The 23,184-nt window shown below is 35.7% G+C and overlaps 1 protein-coding gene across 1 annotated transcript in view; it reads right to left on the bottom strand.

Annotated features, from left to right (window-relative positions):
* The window catches only part of Tenm1 (teneurin transmembrane protein 1), a 784,186-nt gene extending 762,801 nt beyond the window's left edge, over positions 1-21,385 (bottom strand). The window contains exons 1-2 of the mRNA XM_005401273.2: positions 21,313-21,385; positions 19,192-19,259 (exon numbers count right to left, since the gene is read on the bottom strand). The gene's annotated coding sequence lies outside the window, so the exon portion shown is untranslated. The remainder of the gene's footprint in view (positions 1-19,191; positions 19,260-21,312) is intronic.
* Between the last annotated feature and the right edge of the window lie 1,799 nt (positions 21,386-23,184).

Raw genomic sequence — 23,184 nt, 5'->3', positions numbered from 1 at the left:
AGGCAGAACCTACAACTTATTTCTAACCGATGAAATATCACAAAGACAAAAGGATTTTTCAAATGTAATTAGAGTTCTCTTTGGCTTAATCAAAAGAGAGATTATCCTGGGTGAGCCTACCCCAATCAAAAATGGCTTTTAAAGGAAGATCAAGGTCATCCCTGAAGTTGGAGATCTGAAAAAGCGCAGATACTCTTTCCATTGCTGGTTTGGAAGAAATAAGCTGCCCTGACTTTTGCAGCCATGACGAAATTTACGTGCCACCAATTGGAGGGAACTGGATGAGGATTTACACTCTAGACAACGCTCAGATGAGAATAAGCCCAGCTGACACCTGAAGTTCAGGCTTGTGAGACTGGGCAGAAAAACCATTTACGTCATGCTCAGACTTCTGTGTTATACAAACTGTGAGAAAATGAAAAGGTGTCGTTTCAAGGCACTCAATTTGTGATAGTTTGTTACACAGCCAAAGAAAACCAATATACCTTTTGTGTACAGTCATATTTTGGTCATCCTAAAGGGTAAGCATTTTGCGGGGAAAAAGCCTCAACTTTTGCTTTGCTTCTCTCTCAGTGCCTAGTGAGTGCCCAGCCAAGTACACTGCAGGAATATTTGCAGGCTTAAATGAACTCTTTTTACTTAGGAGTACTAGATATTACACTGTACCTCCTGCTGAAGCTACTTTCTGCAAAGGAAGTAAAACACAATATCTTGGCTTCTGTTTTGTCACATATTTTCCATTAGAGTGGCAAAAATTAGACACACATGAAAAACAGTGGGAGTTGTGTACTTACTTATCAATGCATGAAGCTAAAACATGACCACATTCCATTTAAAGATGGCAATAATGTAGGATAAAAAAATGATTCAGAAATCCAATTACAATGAACTGACTAACAAACTGGCTATGGTAACCACACATGGCTGATATAAATCAGAGTTATTTTCTGCTTTCTTAATTTGCTGCAGTCAGGCATTTGTTTTGCTTTTAAAGGAACCGAGATATCTAGTTTATATCTGACCCTCAGATATTTTAATAGTTCAGGTTTTACTCGAAACTAAGCACCCTTAGCCAATCAAACTTTCTCACTTAAAATATAATTATTTGGATAGCTGGAATCTAAAATCTTAACAATCTCCATGGATTTGCATGTCAATTAAAAGTCATTTTCTTAAACATAGCAACAAAAGAAGCCAAAATTAATCAAATTCCCAAAAAGACATTTCTTAATTCCTTTTCTTTCCTTCATTCTCTTTCTCTAAGAAAATCACTCATTTTTTTAAATTCATTACTATAAAGGGTAACATTAAGTGTGTGTTTAATTTTTATTATAAAAATCAAAGTATACAGAATCTCATTTTAGTAGTAAGAACTATCAAATTTCAAGCAATTTAATAATATTCAATAAGATAAAAGACTTCAGGTGTTAGTGATTTGATTATGTTAATATTGATGGAGCTGCTGTGATTAAGATTAGGTACCAAGCTGATTTTACCGCAGTAGTTTTGTAGTTTAATTTCAAGTCGAGGACAGTGATGCCTCCTGCCTTGCCTTTGTTGCCCAGGATTGTCTTTACTATTGTAGGTCTTTTCCTAGTTCTGTGGGGTATGCTAATGGTATTTTGATTGGGATTGCATTAAATCTGTATAACAATTTTGGGACTAGGTCTATTTTCACTACATTGGTTCTGAGGACCAGTGGAACAGATTAGAAGATGCAGACACAATTATAAACACACTCAGCCACCTTATCTTTGACAAAGGGGCCAAACATATGCAATGGAAGAAAGATAGCCTCTTTCATAAATGGTGCTGCAAAAAACTGGCTTTCTACATGCCAAAGGCTAAAACTAGACCCATGTCTATCACCATGCACTAAACTAAAGTCAAAATGGATCAGAGATGTAAATATTAAAACAAAAGCACTAAATGTACTAGAAAAGAAAGTAGGCAGAAATCTTGAAGACATGGGGTAAGCAGAAAGTTCATGAACAAAACAGACTGTATGGGAAGAAAAGAATCAACAGCTGGGATCTCATCTTATTAAAAAGTTTTGTGCAGCAAAAGAAATCACCAACAGAGTGAAAAGACAACCCACAGCATGGGAAAAATTTTTTGGCAAATTTTCCTTCAGCTAAAAGTCTTACATCTAGAACACAAAACGAACTGAAAAAAATCAGACCCCCCAAATTCAAAGACCCAATCCAAAAATGGGAGTCTGAGGTGAATATACACTTCAAAAATGAAGAAACACAAATGTCAAATAAATATATGAAAAAATACTCAACATGAGTGGTCATTTGAGAGATGCAAATTAAAACAACACTGAGATTCCATCTCACACCGGAAAGAACAGCTAACATCAAGAAATAAACCAATAACAAATGTTGGAGAGGTTGTGGGAAAAAGGAACCCTTCCCCGTGTTGGTGGGAGTGTAGACTGGCACAACCATTGTGGAAATGAATGTGGAGATTCCTCAAAAAACTAGGGTTAGAGGTCCTATTTGACCCAGCTATTCCCCTTCTAGGTATTTTCCCAGAAGAATTAAAAACATCATACCACAGCAATATATGTGCAACAATGTTTATAGCAGCACAATTTGTAATATTTACATCTTAAGGGACAGCCCAAATGGCCAGCAATCCAGGAATCGATAAAAAAGGTGTGGTATATTTATACTGGAGTACTACTCAGCCATAAAGAAGGATAAACTTGAGACTTTTATAGGTAAGTGGATGCAACTTGAGACCATACTCATAAGTGGAATAAGTCAGACTATCAAGTGTAAACATCAGATTGTCTCCCTGATGTGAAAATTTAAAAAGTAAATAAGTTCTAAAATGTACAATATATATTTTGAAATGAGAAGAAATTCTTCAGAAGGAAAAAGGAACTAGGATGGGAACTAGGTAGTAGGGCAAAGGGAAAAAATGTAAGTCAGTTATACTATTAGTGTCTCTTAGTTTATTAAAAAGGAAGTTTTGTGCTAATATCAGTTGGAGAAATTTTTATGCCCATATCTTGTACCCTGAGCAACTACCTTAAAGATAACAACATGTAATGTATTAACTATTGTTATTCTCCTATTATTCTGTTATGAATTTTTGTATTACCTTTTCCTATAAAATAAAAAAAAGAAAAAAAGGATTAGATACCAAATGCCTTTCATTTTGGAATTTGGGGAGAAATTCTAGAGCTTATTTTTTTTCAGTAAACCATGGCCTTTTGCCTTTATTTCCTTCTTAAAAAGCAAAATGCCTTGGTGACTATTCTCCCGACCCTTATTTTCACTTATGGTCCAATTGACTAAGTTTGCCATTCCTTTCCTTAGAGCAGGTCTTGTCTTCAAGGGAGAAGGAAGCCGACAAAAAGGAAAAGAATTAACGTAAAGTACCTGTTTTCCTGAAATGAATAGGAGACATTTACCACTGAGAGTTGTAAACATATAGAATAAAAAAAGTCTATTTTCCAAAGTTGTTGAATAAGCTTCTTGTATTCAAACGTGAACACAACATAGTGTCAGCTGTGTATGCTGCCGTCTAGGCTGTAAGAACTCAGTTTCAAGTGTATTCTCAGTTTTTTCTATTAGTTATAAAGTGAATTAAGGTAAATCTCATCATTTCTAATATACATGCAATACAAAGGACACAAAATTACTGTCTTGGATATATAGAATAATTGAGAATGCTGAGTTTGAAAATTTCAAAGCTGAATGAACATAAGGGGCCTGGGGATTTAGCTCAGCGGCAAAAGCTCCTGCCTGGCAAGCGCAAGGTCGTGAGTTCGGTTCCCGGTACCGGAGAAAAACCAAAAACAAAAAACAAACAAACAAACAAAAAAGCTGAATGAACATAATACCACAAGTTCCTCTTGGGGACCATCTCTCTACCCCACAGGCTGTTACTTTTAGAAATTATTTCAGAACATACAGATAAGCTAGGAGGTTGAACTTCCATTCTAGTCCCTTCTTCTGAAATGCTTTCTCTAAAGATCTTAGAATCTAAATGTACTAGATAGTCCCTCAGACATATCATAGACTGCATGCTCTTGTGTCTTTTACTTATTTAAATATATCCACTTTGAATGCACTTCCTTACCTTTTTTCTGATAGTCATCCTATAAGGTTGAAATAATTGTTTCCATTTGGTAGTTTATTCTCACATATAACCAAAAGCCAGCCAGATGACTCCCTCTCCATGATTCCAAGTCACTTCATATATATCTCTGTTACTAGTTTAAAACCTTAAACTATAGGACTTATTTTATTTGCGTTTATGTCTGTTATAACCCAACTTCTTCACTGTAAACTCTTTGAGGGCAAAGGTTACTCTTTGCACACACTAATCTCCTTTCTACCATCCATCATGTCTATTACAATACTAGCACATAGTGTGTGCCCTGTTTATGCTGCCTGCGTTGGATTAGAAAGTTGAGATTGGAGGTATAGAAAAGAAAAAGGAGCAAAATACCTCATCGCTATTAAATCCTGTCAAATATAAACTTGCTTCTCACAAATGACCTCCCCAGATCTAAATATCCTGGAAAGAATCATTTTATGGTAATATTAGTTGAAGTTAAAGACTCTAGAGGAATAATTTTAGAAAAGCTACTGTGCTCTGAATGCTTATGCTCCCAAACATAAGTTCAAATCCTAATTCCCAGGCTGAGTATTAGGAGACATGGCCTTTGAGAAGTAATTAGGTCATGAAGATTTGCCCTTATGAATTGGCTTAATGCCTTTATAAAATAGGTCTTAGAGAGATCCCTTACCATCTATAAACCAGAAAGTGGCCCTTTTTGAACCAGACAGCAGTCCTTCATTTAACATTGAACTTGTCATTGCTTTACTCATGAACCCCCCTTCCTCCCGAACAGTGAAAAATCAATTTCTATTGTTAAACCACACAGTTCTGAGTACTTTTGTTGTAGAATCTTGAGAAGACTAAGACATAAGGACTCTATGCTCCTTTTTTTTTTTTTTTTTTTTTTTTTGCTATAGAACAACTCTGCCTCCTATTAAAAGAGATTGCCTTTGTACACACTCAGTTGGTTCAGTGCAGGTAAAAAATGACTAGCATTAAATCCGAATCATTTAACAATTGCACATACTTCATAATGTAATGCAGGCCATGAAGAAAATAGAAGAGATATAGAATATGTTTTCTGTATTCAGGACTCTTGCAGTCTACTCGAGGAGACCATTTTAATACACAAAGAAATAACTGATAACTAGATTAAAAAGATGCAATAAGCAGGACTATACAATCATGCAAAATAATGCATTTTGACTATATAAATGCTGTAGAAATTTAAAAACTGAGACAGTCCCATCAGAATAATGAATCTTGGAATATTTATGGGCCTTAAAGAATGGATAAAATATAATAATGAAAAGATAGTTGAACAACAGACTGCCTTACTACTGTAAAAGATATCAAAGAATTCTAGACTATGTAAGAAAACACTGATGATTCAGCCTAAAGTCTTCATTTTATATGAGAAAAAACAAACCTAAGCAGGGCAACTGGCTTACCCAAGTTCCCTTGCAGATATGTGGAGTCCTCAGACTGTCTCCTGCAGCCTTACTTAAATTACATACAGGCTGTTGTTTGTTTTCCATTTATGTCAAGGAAAATGAGCTGTAATGTATAATTTCTCAGTAGGAAAAACGCCCTGTTAAAACATCATCTAGGCCAATTTTTAAGAAAGGAAATGGAAATGTTAATGAGATAATCATAAAAGCTCAAGTATGTATATTGCATTTGAAAAACAACCGAAAAGGCTTCTGAGGAGAGGAGGTGTGAAAGTAGAATAATATATCTATTGTACACTTGATCTTACCCAAAAGGCTGAGAATGGATAAGATTGTGTTACACAGATGAGTTACATCATAATATGCACAGAGAACAGGATTTCCCCTGAAATATATTTGAATTTAGTTTATGAATGAATTAGACTTTTTTTCTAAAATTACCCAATGGTTTAAAAAATGATGCTGCCTAGCAGAGACTACAGTGATATTGGCAATCTAAAAGAATGTGTCTTTCCTTTTTTACATGCTGATCCTTGATGTGCAGCACCAATTCTAATTTATGTTCTGGCAGCATGTGAGCTGCAAGAAACTGAGGGTACCGACATCTGGCTTGATAAACCACATAGCTGTAAGCAAGCTGATAAATTAAATTATTTAAGTATCCCCATTTAATTTTCAACATCTCTAAAGACAGAATGATAGACTGAAATGTGTCAAACTCAAAGAAACCAGTCTAAGCTCATCTCAAGCATAACATTTAAAGTAATTCAATACTATTCCCCATTTTACAAACAGACATAAACATTCATTTCACCCTATCAATATAATTTGTGGTACCTAAGTAAAATTGCACCATGGTGTCCCACAAGAAGGATAATTTAGCATGGGCATAAATTTTACTTAAAGATTCAATTATTGTCTTCAATATATGAGTATTTGAAAAAAATCTCAGCATGTTAGGCACAATTACCTCAGCCTGATATATTTAAGTGAATAAGGCAAGTCATCAGAAGATTTTTGTTCTTCCCGTTTGAGGGAGCACAGTTCTATCACTGGCATTTATTCATCAGTGCATTCCACATATATTAGTTAAATACCTACAAGTGAGAGGAACAATGCTAGATGCTGGGTATTAATGAAGGACAATGTCTATACAGCCACCATTGTCATGGAGTTTATTGTCTCACTGTTACTGGATAAAATGTCCTGATTGTCCTTCTAAAGCACTGGAACTCATTAATTCAGGATCAGTTTCAGTCTAATTCCCTTTTGTGATCCATGAAAGACAGGTATGTAACACTGGAGAGTATGAATATATATATATATATTATATATATATATATATATATATATATATATTCAAGGAACGTACATTTTGGAGATATATATATTTCTTCATGTTTGCCAGAAGTGGAAGGTACTCTACAGATCATTTGATCCCCAAATCAAATTACAGTAAGCCCCTACTATGAGCACTGCAATCTACAAAACCTTACTGGGAATTAATAAGCAAGGTGTCAAAGTATCTAAATGAGGCGTAAGGTCATGGCGGTGGTACAAAAAGTGAATGAGGGAAATGAAGGACATTCTGAAGCAGTGATGCATCATAATGCCTCATGATATATGAAATGTAGAGTACAAGAAAGGAGCAAAGAAACCTCAAGAGCCCAAACCTGAGTAGCTAAAAGAATGCTGGTAACCCTGACATCTGGGAAGGTAGAAAGGAGATACAAATTTGGAAATACGATGTATTCACCTTTAGCGATCCAGTGCATTTCAAGTGGCACCCACCATAATATCCGAGTGTAAATCTGTGATAAGAGGTTGGGAGGCACTGTGCCTTACTTGAGTAATACTTCTCAAAAATTATTTATATGAGAAGTAGTCGTTAGTCATAAAAGTACACAAAGCATGGACAAAAAGACACTGGAAGAACAACAAATAATAGAGCTTAAGTATGTTCATAATGTGACCACGGGAAACGGAAAGCACAAAGGAAGAAATGTTCATGTTCTTTACTCAAAGAAGCTTCGTGTGAAATGAGTCAGACAAAGAAAAGATGAACAATTTCTTCTCAGAATGATAAAATGAATCAGCAAGATTATGGCAAACAAGAAAATCTGGTTACTCTGATTCAATTTATTATGGCATGCACTGCTGAAAAATACACCCACCAGACTTATGGGAGTGGCACATTCTCTCTTTTAATTGAGGCATCCACAATCTAAGCACTTTCTGTTTAAGAGGATGAAATTCACCTCCCATATCTGAAGTCCCAGTCCAAGAGTCTTATGACTTAACCTAAGAATTCCTAAAGTTAGGCACCCAAACAAGAAAAATAAATCCTATTTGAGGAATCTAGATTTTTCCTGCTAATGGAGAGCCATGGGAGAGCCATGGGAAAGCCAATGGAGAGCCATGGGAATAGTAACTAAAAACACTCTTGAGCATTGGCCATACCACTTACTGTAGACCCTCAGCCACATTATTTAACCTTCCTTGTCCTCAATCTTCTATTCTTGAAAATCAGAAACGAGAAATGTGCAAACTTTATAGTTATTGTGGGAACTAAATGAGATAAACCTTGTAAAATGAATAGCATAGTACTTGGTCAGAAGTAGAACATGCAAAATCACACACACACACACACAAGCCATTGCACACCTTTGTCAGTGAAGAACACAGAAATAGTACTATATAAGGACAAAAAGATGAGTGGGTTGAAAACTCCACTTTTTATTGTTATCTAAGATATAACTGTATCAGCCACCTATAATTATATATACCTTTAAGAGAAAAGTGCAGTGAGGCCAGCAGTCATTTCTAAAGACCTAGTAAGTTTATAAAATTTAAAAAACACAAACACAAGATGAGAAGACAAAATAAAAAATGAAGAAAGTATAATACTCCCTTCAGGAAGGAGACACAAAAGGAGATTCTCATGGTTTGGCAAAGTGAACATTTAAAGTAAGAATTATTATTTAAAGGCTATTCTAGCTGTAATCTTTTTTATACTTTTTGTCTTATCCCAAAATATTGTCATTAATTAAATGATATTATGATACCAGAAATATTATCCAAGGATGGTGTGTGCACATCAAATTATTGCACACCAACTTTATTTCTTTTTTTTTTTTTGTCTTTTTGAGACAGGGTCTCGCTATGCAGTTCAGGCTGGCCTTGAGCTCACTTTGTAGACCAGACTGGTCTCAACCTCTCAATGACCCTCCTGCCTCAACCTCCCAAGTGTTAGGATTACAGGCTTGTGCCACCACACCTGGCTCTTTCTATTATAAAGTGAGAATTCACAGAGATGATGGCAAAATAGTTAGCTTGATTTCTATATAAAATCTGATATAAGTTCCATGAAATTCTCAAAAATAATAAGAAAAATGATATGTAAGTAACTAGCTATACCAGGGGGCCCTAACAAGCCTGGAACAATACTAAGAAGATACAAATAGTGGGGAAAGACAAGAAGAAACTGTGTAAAGCAAAACTAAGGGGAAGGAGAAAGGAGTAGAAGGAGAGAAAAAGCAGTACTGAACTATGAGAAATGTGTCCAGTTAGTATGTGTAAGGTACTTAGCACAGTGCCTGAAACAGAGTTAACTTCTGTACACATTTTCTAGATAAGTAATTCTGTGTTCATAATGCTATCCACATTACTGATTTACGTTTGTGTAGACCTTTGCATACGGGAAAACTAAAGCAACTGATTTCTCAAGGTGCTCTGGAATTCACTTCTTTCATAGTTCTATGTTTCTAACTTTGTTAAGAGATTTTAACTGAAGGAAAGATAATGTTATTGATGACACATAAGAATTCTATACTTAAATAAGTTATCACTTTTCATTGTACCTAGAAGTATAAATAATATTATATTTTTAACAGACAATTTTCATTTGGTAGGATTCTTGAAATTTGTAAACTTTGCATACCTCATTTCATGCTAAACATGCTAAGGATAGCTATTACTCTTTTAAATGATAGCCCTATAGGTAAGCTCTACTGTAAATTATTTGCTACCCAAATCTCTGTTTTCCCATAAGTAATAAAATAGGCATTTGTATTCAAATGTACCAGGGTGTTCTGCCCTGGGATAATAATTAAATGAAGATTTTTTTTTAATTCTGCAGACAAAGCAGATATCGTACTTAAAATTTAGGCTCTCAGGGCCACAAATCTTAATGGAGACCAGGATTTCCTCAGATTTTATAGAAATATCCTTTTAAAATTCACATTCTATAAGTTCCCTCTCTATGACAATTCTGATTTCTTTTTCCTGGGGTCAGAGTATTCTTGACAGACTTCCCACTCCCTTGCTATACTTTAATAGTGCTATGATTTTCTCACTCCTTCTGATGAATATTTCATCTGTTGGAAGGAATAATCATTGTGTGTTTACAAAATGACAAAATGAATTATAAGAATGTACTTAACTGAAAATCAGCCTTTCTTAGAATTACCAAGGGTTTTCTTTAAGCTCCTTCCTCTACCTCCTCAAGCAACTGTCAGCAATAAAATGAACAGTAATTTCATGCTCTCCTATACATGCAAAATTATGTTTTTGGTGCAGATTACTACCAGTAAATGGCAGCCACGTCCAAATGTGGGCAGATGTAAACTTGGATCATAGCATGTGTATAAGTACATCCTTCATTTTCTGTTAATAAACTGTATAAAAATACAAATCATCCATCAAGGTTCTTTTGCACAAAGCAAGGTGTAAAATTAAGTAAAATTAGGAAAGGCATTAAAAACTTTTGCCATGTATATTAACTTACCATTGAAAGTTTACTATGCATTTTATAGTCTATATTATTCCTATCTCGTTTACCTAGATGAGTATTTTGCAAACAAAATAACTAAATCAGTCATCTGTTCCTCACAGTGACAGTCAGACACATCACTTAAAGTGCATTTTCAAAAATTAAAGTTCGTATAAAGTAGTACAGATGAGTCAGGACAAAATAGCTAACTTTGTTTCCAGAAAGCAACCATTGAAAGTCACATAAGTTGAATGGTTTCATCGGACATTTGTCCAACATCTACTGAAAATAGGACAATATTTGAAGTTTACCAATTTAGCATCTATCCTAGACAGAAGAGATTTGCTACTTCACATTGTGTACCACATGGCATGGGATTATATTTCCCTTTTGTCTTATTTCAGAATTTTTGTCATTGGTTTTGTAATTTTTCTTTACCATATTTAAGTATATATATATATATATGTATATATGTATGTATATATGTATGTATGTATATATATATATATATTCTCAGTACATTTTGGAAAAGTACTAGCCTGAAGAAATAGTAACTTCAAATTTATTAAGATGAGATGGAGGTCTATGAAATAGCTAGGCTTTGCCTCACCCAGATACACACGGCTGCATTCAGTTGTTGGGTTAGCAATATCATGGAGCTGAGATAGCACTCATAAGGAAGAACTTCTGCTCAGAGAGATTATTCCAGAAGTCACAAGAGCCATTCTATTAACTCTGATCCCATTTCCTAAGCATCTGATTTTGGACTTGTTGATAAACATGAATGCATTTCAGATCATGGCTTATAAGTAAACATTTAGCAGAACCCCTAAGGCTTTATTTTCAGTTTTGTGGTTGTTCTTCCTGTGTGCTTTTTCCTGGCCTAGTGGAACGAGTACCAACTGAGCAATGCTTCTATTTTCCCTGAACGATCTGAGCTAAATGTTTCAAGAAAGCGAATTGAATCTGCAAGTTAGGTTCATTATGAACAGCGCAGATGGAAGTACATGAGTGGCTGTCCTATCCACAATTTACAAGTATGTAATCAGACTCGAAGATGAGCAGTTTCTAAAGAAGAATGAATAGCATGTTAAATGCATCTTTTTAAGGAAGTGTTTTTGGCAGTGAATGGCTATAATTGGCCATCTTACCATATTTCTGCCCTCCACATTAAGATGATTCTGCAGCTTCATGGAACTGAAAGGTAACAAGTGAATTGAGAGGTTTAATATGTTATATATGCATATAAACCTAATATGCATATATCTATAGATGGATATACCATCCACCAGAAAAAAAATCAACTTACCAGTGAAATTGCACCCTGACAGCATGATCAAGCCAATAAATTTATTCCTTTTTGCTTAGTATCCACTTCTATTACTCCTCTAAATTTAGTAGGTCCTGTTTTATCCCTCAGCTCCCCATTGCATGATGCATTATGTCCTGTTGTAACATATTTGCTGTAGCTGGGAGTGACGGTGACCACCTTTAATCCCAAAACTTGAGAGGCAGAAGCAGGAGGATCACTGCAAGTTTGAGGCCAGCCTGAGCTACATAATGAGTTCAAGGCCAGCCTGAATTACAGAGCAAGACCTGGTCTCAAAAAAAGTCTTTGGTCTGCCTATTCACAACCTTGGATAGATAGCTTGTACCTTCAGTGAAAATCTAACTACAACTGAAATTGGCTACAAAAAAGGAAAAAGAAAAAAGTAAAGAAGGAAAATGACAACCTGTACAATACTCCTTTAGTCTTCTCTCTTTAACAACATGGATATTCTAGCATACTTTTGATTTTTCTTTTTGATAAGGCAATAATGTAGAGGAAGCTAGGTCACAGGAACCTTCAAGGGGAATTTAAAAATGAACATGCTTTGGCGTCACTGATCTATACTATAAAAAAGGATGATCATCAGCTATGAACAAATCTGACTTTCAGAAATCCTTATGGAATTGACTGTAAATATGCAGAAAGTCCAGATAAAAGCTCAATCTAGGATTATCAGGACCTATATATTGAATATTTGTTATTTTTCATAAGGAGGAGTTAATGAATAAGCTAAAACAATGAGATGAACTTATTTTAAATAAAATGCTAAAGCTTGTTTTTCAGGTTCTCTCATTGAAATTTTCCATAAACATCCAAGATGTAGCAGGGAACCTGTTAACCTACCCCCTCCCTAGATTTATGCTTTCACTTTTGAAATAATTGATCAAGGCAGAAAAACAGAGATGGAGTGTTAGCAGGAGAAGCTGGTACAAAAGTACAGGGTCAGCTTATCCAGAAGGCAGTCCAGGATCTGATGATAAATCCTCTTTAACGATTTTTAGCTCTGATGCCCTTACTAGGGTCATGGATATTTTATTTTTTAAACTTGGCCCAAACTTACTCTTAGTAATGTTAAATAATATCACCATCTATCTAGTACTGCACGGCAGAAAACGTTCCCTTGTTTTCCTATATCTGCTGAGTGACCCATGCTTGTCGGTTCCACAAAGTAATCATATTTAAAATCCCGTGCTCCTCAAAGTGTGGTTTAAACAGTAGCATCACCATTCCCTGGGAGTTGGTTTTATATGTAAATTTCTGAGCCCCACTCTGAACCAATTTAAGCAGAAATTCAAGTGTCTACACTAAATTGTTCAGCAATTTCAACAAGCCCTCCAAGTAATTCTGATGCACACTCAAGTTTGAGAGCCACTGATCAAATCTACCCCTTTAGCATTATCCTAGGTGCTAATTTCCACCTGTCACTCTATCATCTTCTAGCTGGCCTATAGCAGTAATCTTCTGTCTGGTTTCCTGGTCTTCAGTTCTGACTCTTTTACTCTTTTACTCATGTCATGATCTGATGGAACGATTTATATCCCAGAAGAGATTATTAAAATCTTTCCTTAGCTTCTCTTTGCCTATAGCAGTAACTTCTAAACTGTGTTCCTAGGTGGACTTATTTCAGAAGGCTGCCCTTTGGCCAAACAGAGGTCTAGTAGGCAGTACATAAAATTTCAAATAAATTTCAAATTTTACAGGCAAAAATTAGAACAATCACTGACGTACAAGAAAAGGGATATTTTCCTTCATAGGACACAAGCCATAAAAATCCATCTGTATCTCCCCAACACACTTCTCTATCTCTTCCCTTGGTTATATTCCACATCATCTGCTAGCTATTTGGAAGGACTGCAGTTCCTCTGAGAAACCAGACTACTTAATATTTCTGTTCCACAGCTTCTTCTGCTTAGAAGACCACCCTGTCTGTACTATTTCCTCATCTGATACAATGAAGTTACTATCTCTACTTCTAACAAGTCCACACTTGTAGACCTAGCTCCTGAGTTACCAGCATTACCACCTACATGAAAGCTTTCTAAAGTCTGCTGCTCATTCTGCCATCAGATGGAATTAATTATACAGAGAGAAATAGCTACTATTCATTGAGCATATGCTATGTCATATATGTTGGGCATTATGCAAAGTGTTTTATATGTCAGGTGCATGTCACATTAAGCCTTACAACACTGTGATGCACAAGTATAGCTATTGTCTCCACTTTAGATTTGAGGAGAGTAAGGTTTAGACATATTCTACTTAATTACCCCCCACAAATTGCAGAGCCAATATAGGACAGAAATTGATCTGCTTATGCACTTAAACCCCCAAACATATACCTTTAACCTCTATCGCAGAAAGCCCAGGCTGGTAGCACATGAGTCAGGTAAGCAGGAAATAAGACAGTAGTGGGAAGCAGAAACTATAGAATTAAAGAAGGCACACTCAAGCCACAAGTATGTTTTTAAAAGATGGTGAGAAAAGGAAAGAGGAAGATGGTGGAGAGGGGAGAGGCTGGAAGAACAATCCTTGGTAACTAGGAAAAAACGTCTGAGGACTAGTTGTAAGTAGTAGGTCACTAACTTGAGATTCTAGGTACAAAATATATATAATTCCCAGTTTTTGCTTGTCACAAAATTCAAGCCAAGATAACCTGTTAGGGTAGTGGGGCCTGTATCCTTCTGGCTGCTATTAGTGGGCTATGAAAGATGGAAGAAAAATTTCCAGTTCTCGTCTATCCATACACCTTGTATCCTAGACATGAAAGCAGAGGAATGCAGGGGAAGGGGGATGGGAGCAAGCAGCACAAGTGGCCCCCAGAAGGAGAGGAAAATAAGCCAAAGCTCTTCCTGAAACTGGTAACGGGGTGACGGAATTGTCAGGTTTTCAGAGACTTCGCAAATGGCTGTGGTTCTGATGGAAGGGGCTGATATGTGTATCGAGGAAAAATGGTCACTAGAGAGATATTTTAAGATCAATATGAACTGTGCCTTGCGGCAATCACGACTGGCTGACAGCCACAGATTTCTCAATTTTTTGGATTGGGTAAACTTTACTGTACAAGTTTTCTTTTTTCTTTTTCTTTTTCTTTTTCTTTTTCTTTTTCTTTTTCTTTTTCTTTTTCTTTCTTTCTTTCTTTCTTTTTTTTTTTTTAAGTACTGGAGACTCAGCCCAGTGCCTCATGCATATTATGTTAGTGCTGTTTCATTTTATTTTTTTGAGGCAGTCTTACCCAGTTACTCAGGCTGGCCTCGAACTTGTGATCCTCTTGCCCCCGCTTCACCAGTAGCTGGGAATACAGAGGTGCACCTCCACTCCTAAGCACTGTAATAAATTATGACAAAGTTTGCGACAGAAAGCCACACAAATTTATCTTAGAGTGCTGGAGATCAGGAGTCTGAAATAGGTCTTGAAAGGTTAAAATCAGGAAGTCAGCAGCAGGGTAAATCCCTTCCTGGAGGCTTCAGGGTAAAAACTCCCTATTTTTTCCAACTTCTAGAGGCTGCGCATGTTCCTTGACCCCTTCAATTTTAAAGGCAGCAAAGTCAGGCCAACTTATTCTACCGTTTCTCTCTGCTTTCTGTTCTGTTTCCTTCTTTCACTTTTAAAGACCCTTGTGATTACACTGGGCCCGTCTACATAATCAAGATACTCTCCCTAATCTTAAGGCCAGCTGGTTAGTAACTTTAATTCCATATACGATCTAATCCTTCTTTGCCATATGACACGACATACAGGGTCCAGAGGTCAGGAAATAAACATATTTTGGAGGGTCATTCTGCCGAATGTAACCAAGGATTGCTCTCATTTTTTTTTGAATGAGAGACTACTTTAGATTACATGTATCACTGCCTTGCTAAGTAGGTTTAGACATATGAGTCTTTTATTTAGAAAAATGGCATTAGCTGATATGTTCACATGTACTCCATACCAAGCACATTGATTATTTTATTTCTCTATGTCTAGGTCCCATCTCAAGTCTCCAGCGTGAGTTTGTGAGTGAGGAGAACATTTCTCATTTATTTTTATTTCCTTAGCACCTAGCACCATGCCTGGTACATTACGGAGACTTAATATTTGGCATAGCAATAAATAAATAAAAATGCTTCACACGGAGAAGAACATCTGTAGAGTTACTTTTGCAAATTAGTTCAGAGCTGTACATATCTCAAAAAAGGAATCTAGTGCTGAAAAGGGGACAGAGAAAGCCAAACATACACTATTTTAAAAATCCATTTAAACCAGATGTCTTAGCCATTTTTTACAATTTCTAAATTGAATCATTCATCAGTGGCATATGGAACCAAAGAAAAGGACTGCTCCCCTAAACCGTAGGAATACTTACTTATATTTAATTTCAAATCAATAAGGTGCAAGTCGCTTCTAAAATATTATGATTCATGAACTTCATTTACTGCTCCTTCTTTTGGTATCAGAATAGCCATCTTTATGTAGTACTAGAATTGTTGCTATTTTATTGCATTATCACATCTCATTAAAATGTATTAAACGCTATTATTTATGGCTGCTATTTAATCTGATGTTAGACAGAAAAATTATTGAAGGCTTGACACCTCAGGAATAGGTATTTTATAGGGTTGAAGGACTGACTGGGAAGAGTCAATGGGCCTTCGGCTGCCCCTCAGATCATTAACTCCAAGTGGGTATTTGCTCCCAGGCACTGGTCTGTGCACAGGTTGTTATTGCGGTGATACATGGATGATGGAGACTATATTTTAAATGCTTTAATACGAACTCAATGCTCACAAAAGGTGCCAGATTGAAACCATTGGATTCTGAAGTCATCAGGTTATGCACTTGGCTGGTTCCAAGGTACAGACACACTTGACCTTGAATGACCACCTTGCAAGAGGAAGAAAACACACAGTTTGCTGAACTTTAAGAAACTCACATAAGAATAGCACAGAAGCATCCCACTTCAGCATTTTTACCAAGAAGGAAAACTTGAAACTACTAGCTAAATTTAGACTTCAATCTATTTAGTATAATGCAAAGACTGGTGTGTGGAGGGTGGGTGTGTGGGTGGTAGTGGTGTCAGGATATATGATTGCTTTAAGTGAAGAAAAAAATAAATGTTCTATTAAGAACTCACTTAGCCACTTAAACAAGCTGCAATCATTTTAATAACTACTGTGAGTATTCCAGTTTAAGCACCAATCTTGATTCCACACTGCATACTTGGGAAGAGTCCTTAATTTTCTAAAAATCATGGAATCTTTGAGCAGGAAAAAATTTGGAGCTATCCTGTCCAAAATTTTTAGTATAGATATAAGAAAACTAAGCTTCCGAGCGAAGTCCTATGGTTTATATGTAGATGTCCCCCCAAAGCATTATGTGCTCACAAGTGAGGCTTTGGGAGGTGACTGGATTATGTGGACCTGGTGCTCATCTGTGAGCTAGGCCACTGATGAGGTTACAGTTCAGTGTGACACTGGGAGGTGAAGCCTGGGGGGGGCACTGGGGCGTGGCTTGGAAAGGTCTATCTCTCTCCTTCCACCTTCGATTATGCTCAGCTTCCTGCCTACCAAGCCATGAGCAATTCTCATCTGCCACGCCGCCCTGCCTTGGAGCCAGCCAAACACGGACTGAAGCCTCTTCGAACTGTGAGCCAAAATAAAGCTTTCCTCCTTTATGTTGTGGGTGTTGGGTATTGTGTTTCACTGAGGAAAACGTAACTAAGAAAAGAAATGATTCAAGGGGAAGCATATTTCTAATGCAGGACTCAGAGCAGAGCTCAGGTTTTCCCACTGATAAGCAATAGCTTTCCTATTAACTATGTTGTCTCTCCAAGTATGGAAAACTAACTGTTTTCTGAATTTTTTAAATATCCAGGTCCATTTGTTTCTATAATTATGCATTCTTGGGGCCTGTCAGATTTTTTTTCATGTATTATGGTCTATTTATTCACATTAGCTTAGTAAGTCCAACATTTGTCAAACATTTAAACTTTCTTAGTACGAAAATATCATTCATTTAATAGTACACAACAAGCAAATTTACAATTCCTAAATTGAGAATACCATTTTCACAAGTGATATAATATGTGAAAATCTTGACTTCCTTCCTTAGTAAGCTTCTTCTTATATATGTTGCTTTATTTTCTGATTTTACTTTTCATTCTAGTGAACTTTGGTGTTATTATTCCCTTAAAGACAGTAATTCTAGAAGAATGGCAAATAGGGGTATGTGTACTATAGTTAAAACTGACATATATTTTTAAATCCCATTGCAGATTAATGTCAACTAATTGGAACCCAATTAATGAAACACTTAATGAGATATTTTTACTAGGTTTTCAAAAGACAGTGGAAATTGTAAGATATGGGGGATTTCGTATTTTTTTTTCTTTTGTCTTTTTGAGACAGGGTCTCCCTATGCAGTTCAGGCTGGCCTTGAGCTCACTTTGTAGCCCAGGCTGGTCTTGAACTAGCAGCAGTTCTCCTGCCTCAGCCTCCTGAGTGCTGGAATTACAGGCATGCACCACCATGCCTGGTGAGATTTCATTTTTCTATATTTCCAATTTATGTACTTTCAAGAAAGTATAAAATGATGGCACAGACTTGCCAACTTGCCACAAATTCAGATCACCCTCTGACATTTTCACAATTTGGAATGAGAACTCATATTTGATTAATGATGGACTGCACTGCCAGATATAGAGACCAAAGTGTAAAAATTAGTACCTTCTATTGTGTGGTTGCTAAGAATTGAATATTCGCCAATATTTTAAATAAGAATTAAGATGAGTGAGGCAGATCCCCCATCCTGCCAGACTGTTTTACATATTCCCTCTAACATGACTTACTATAAAAGAATGTTCTTTATTAATATTCCAACTGAATTCTATATATACTAGCACATTTCTCAGAAAAAAAGGTTCAAAAACCTTTGCCTGGTACTAACTCAATAAATAATTATTGCACATATAGATAGATAGATAAATAGACAGATGAAAAGAAGGTGAATGTAAGGATAAATACATGAATATAATGCCTGTGTCAATACAAATATTTTACTTATGACTTTCCTAAAGAATGAACTATTCATTTAAGAAGGCAAATACTGTTCTGTAAGTAAAATTTCTGAATGGGAAAATTTGTTCCACTGATACAGAGGAATGTCATACTTACTTGCAGGCAGTGAGAACTACTAAGTAGCTTTGCAAATATCCTCCCTGGCCCCTAGTGTCCCTGCCCACGCGCAAATGGTCTCATTAGTCAATGCGTCTCCTGATCTTAGTAGCTGAATGTGGAAAAGGTCACGTAGTTACTCAAACATACACGACAGCCTGCGTATTTGGTTTTGCAAAACCACCCTAACAATTATAAGGTACAAGAACAAGCTTATCTATTATACAGACAAATAAGTATCAAAAAGTTTAAAACAAGGCATTTCATAATAAATATACTATATATTATAATAAATGTATTTACAATAGATATAACTGATTGTGTTGCTAGAACATACCATTCTTTTCACTTTATGTAGCTATCTGCTCAATTAGCAAAGTAAATTTCAGTGTAAAATGCACATACCTTGATAGATCCAGAAGTTAAGGGAATCAAGAAGGACACAGCTGAATAAAGTTCACCCTTGTAAATTCCTGTAAACAAATTAGGTCAAATTTATCCTTCAAACACATGTATAAACAAGTCCAAAACAGTGCTGATATGTGGGAAAGAAGGGGGGGTGGCAATTAAGATGTAAGTTATGAATGTAAGACAATTAATTTTGTAGTTTACAAGGGATCAAGGGGTTGAATTTTAAAAAGACATGTTTACAACTTATATTAACTCTGCTGTCTTTCCCTCCCTCCCCACCTCCCTCTCTCCTGCTCTGCTAGAGAATCAAACCTTCAGCCTTACACATGCTAAGCAAGCACTCTACCACTGACCTACAGGCCCACACTGTGAGAATTTCTTAAGTATAGAAGAGTATATCTATAGGAATATGGCGTACAGAAATCTCATCCACTCCACAGAGACTTGCCCAACTTAACATTATTCAATTTTCACTCAACATACCACTCATTTTGAGAGAATATCCACAATTTCAAGAAGTTTTCACTAATGTTAAAGGGACTAATTGCAATTTCTTACATTAAGATAGTCCTTTATTGTTTATAGAAAATCATTATATACATATTTGAGTTATTTCTCAAACCATCTGTTATAAGATTCAGAAACTGAGGCTTACAGAGTTTCAATGGCTTGCACAAAGTCATATATACGGTAGGTGGCAGAGCCAGTATTAGAATTTACTCTTATTTGCTTTGGGTTAATTGTTTTTGCCAAAGTCCTACGTGACACCTTTATCCAACAGTGATAGAAGTGACTACAAACTGTGTCTCTGTGTGCCATGCTTGGTCCTAGGGCAAGAGCTGTGATATTATGTAATGATCCCCACTCATTTATTCCATTTGAAAGATACATTTCTTCTGGTAATTTATGCAGTGTCGAGTATGAAATCACATGGATGTTTAACACATGACTCTAACAATTCCTTTGTCAGTAATATAAATTGATACAATGTTTGTGGGGAAATTTTGTCAACAGCTACCAAACTTTTAAATATGTTCTTCCTCGATCAAATTACTCTACATTCACAAAGGGATCATCAAAAGATGTACACAGAGAGGTGCATGTAAGATTTTTTCATGATTGTTTAAAATAATAAACATTGAAGCTTGCCTAAATATACAATAGTTGAAATTTTGTTAAATAAATCATGGAACAACCAACATAATGGATTATTAAGCAGCCACTTATTACTAAGTGTGATATAAAAACAGTTAAGATATATTAATTATTATTTCATATAATTTCTACCGATAGTTTCAATTTTCTCCTCCTAACTTCTAACTTATACTCTGGAAAAAATAGAGAAGGGAGGGACTTTGAATTTTTCATTACATGGAAAGATGCTCACAAAATATTGTTAAGTGAAAAAGCACATTACGAAGTCATTACAGCAGGAGCCCACTCTAGAAAAAATAAATTGTGAATGTAAAATATATATGGTTTTATTTTTCTCTGTATGAGTATTTTCTAACTTTTCTATAATGAATACATATTATCAGTTTATAAAAAGGTACATGTTTTAAATTCTTCAAAACTCTACTTAAGAAAGGGAGTGGGGTGAATTAAAGTAAAAGGGAAAGACAACTTTAAGTGTTAGCCTTCCAATATTTTACAATTGGCACTTAATTAACCCTTTGGCCCCAACTTAACAGTCAAGTAATCCCCAAACCTATTATCTTTACATTTGAAAAAAAATTTCAGTAGTAAGAAAAAAGCAGCTTAATATTTGCCCTAGTAAATGAAGACAGAAGATAATATTTAAATGCAATCTTTAAAAAATAGCATGTAAGGAACATCATTGTCACTGTGACAAAGATCACCAAGGTGACCTTGTCATGATAATAAGAGGATCATACTATTACTAATGATCTCCACATCCAATGCACTATATATAAATCATTCATAATAGACTGAAGTGCTGCTCTTGATTAGTTGCAACCTAATTGCCTGATGTGCATTTTTCATCACTGTTAATGTTGCTCAAAAAAAGACATAGTTCTGTTCAAGTGTTGATGTGGTTCCATAATAGCGCTAACTTAGAATCTTTCAAGAGAAGACGTTTCAGAAAGTACTTACACCCAGACTACAAATGATGTTTCTGGCTCTTGTGATGCATATACCAGAGCAAGTCTGTAGAAATTGGCTTCATCCCCATCAGGCTGATTCTGCAAGGAGGCTAGCAAAAAAAAAATGCTTTAAAAAATAAACTGCTTCATATGTAGCATTTTGCCTTGATGAGATACACAAAGGACTGGGAAGCAAAGGGGCTTTAAAAAGATGCAGCTTTTCCCTGCTCACATTTCAACTGCCTTCAAGTTGGAGCTTTTAGGAGTGTATCACTGTGTTTATGGTTAGAGAAGGCCAGTTCATAGGTTGATCTCTATCAGATAACCCAGCTTTCTTGCCATCCATTAACAGTTACCAACATGTATCATTTCCCTCACTTCTTACATCCCTGTTCTACTCAAGAGTTCATTTCCAAGCAAGGAGCTGTTCACTGTCTTAACATAGCATGTGGGCTAAATACTCTTTAAGAAAGGAAGTTAGAATGCTCAATAGTGTCATCATTGAACTAAATCAAACAATGTATACCAGAGGCAAAAACAGCAGGAGACATGTATTTCAGAAATGCATCTCATAGGGTGGATTATTGTTCAGGGGCCAGGATAGATCGTGCAAGCAGAGTCTCAGACCCAGCTCATTAAGAGATCATCAAACCCAGATTTTAAATAGAGCTACAGCCTCTTGTCTGGTCTTACACGGAGAATAATATCCTACTTCAAAGGAAGTAAGTTTTCAGGGTTGTAAAATGAGCTATTAGCCAAGATTAGTTATGCAGACAGAATATGTAAATAGAAAGTGAGCAGAGGAGTCTGAAAGTCCAGTTAAAACATTGATATAAAAATATGAACATAAATGAATATACATATAATTAAAATGTATGTATGTGTAAAAGAATAGCTACCTTTCTCAAGTGGATTTTAAAAGTGTAATTTCTACTGAGTGCGTAGAGAAGATAAATTTTTACTTGTTTCTTTGTAACTACTCACCTCTATACTAATTATAACTATATTGACACTTTCTATTTTCAAGGGACCTGGGACTGTGTATAGGTAGCACTTCATTTTCTAGTGAGTATATAATTACGTATTGATACAAATATTCAGAACTACTAATTCCATTTTTCTAATGGGACATTTACTAAAACTCCTTGTAGAAAATAATTGTCTTAATAACAGAAGCAATTTACACATTGCAATGATCAGTGCGCTTAGACAATTAATGCTGTAACACTGTGTTGTCGCTTTCTTCCTTAGGGCGAGAGAACTTCCAGGTTTACATTATTGGCTGCAGCTTCTTTTCTTTCTGGCAATACGGGTATTTCTAATGATGAGACCTGCCAAAAGTTGTCAATGTTATTTTTCTTCTTTTCCATTAGAGGTGACGGCAGCTGAATAGCCAAGTAATCTATAATCTAACTTCACTTAATTGTTTTTACTACATGACAAAAAGAAATATAGTGAGTAATCGCTCCCATTTTACATAAGGCAAATTGCTAGTGCTTTCCACAGCAGTATGAAGAAGACTTTACCTGCCTAATTTCCCTTGAACATGCTTTTCAAATCTCAACAGGATAAACTCAGTCCTCTTTGGATCTCTAGTAAGTAAAGATTAAATTGGATCAGTGGATCTCAGTTATTGTCCTTTTCTGTAGAGGTTTTCAAAACAAAAGCAGTCAGAGAACAATTAGTACAGTTATAATTGGAACATTACTCTGCCTCCAGCACCATCTCTCAAGGAGAATGGGTTTATCTTTGTTATTAATCATAAAGACCTCACTTTTGATGTGACAATATATGCATTTTATGTTCCTTATTCCCTAATTTTTGTGTAAATATACTGAAAATGAAAGTTATGTAATCTTATTATAGAAAAGCTAAAAATACA

The sequence above is a fragment of the Chinchilla lanigera genome, unplaced genomic scaffold (assembly GCF_000276665.1).
Source record: "Chinchilla lanigera isolate Chin_1 unplaced genomic scaffold, ChiLan1.0 scaffold00072, whole genome shotgun sequence".
NCBI classification, from domain to species: domain Eukaryota; kingdom Metazoa; phylum Chordata; class Mammalia; order Rodentia; family Chinchillidae; genus Chinchilla; species Chinchilla lanigera.
Note: the sequence above shows the minus strand (reverse complement) of the source record. Positions and strands in the feature narration are given on the sequence as shown.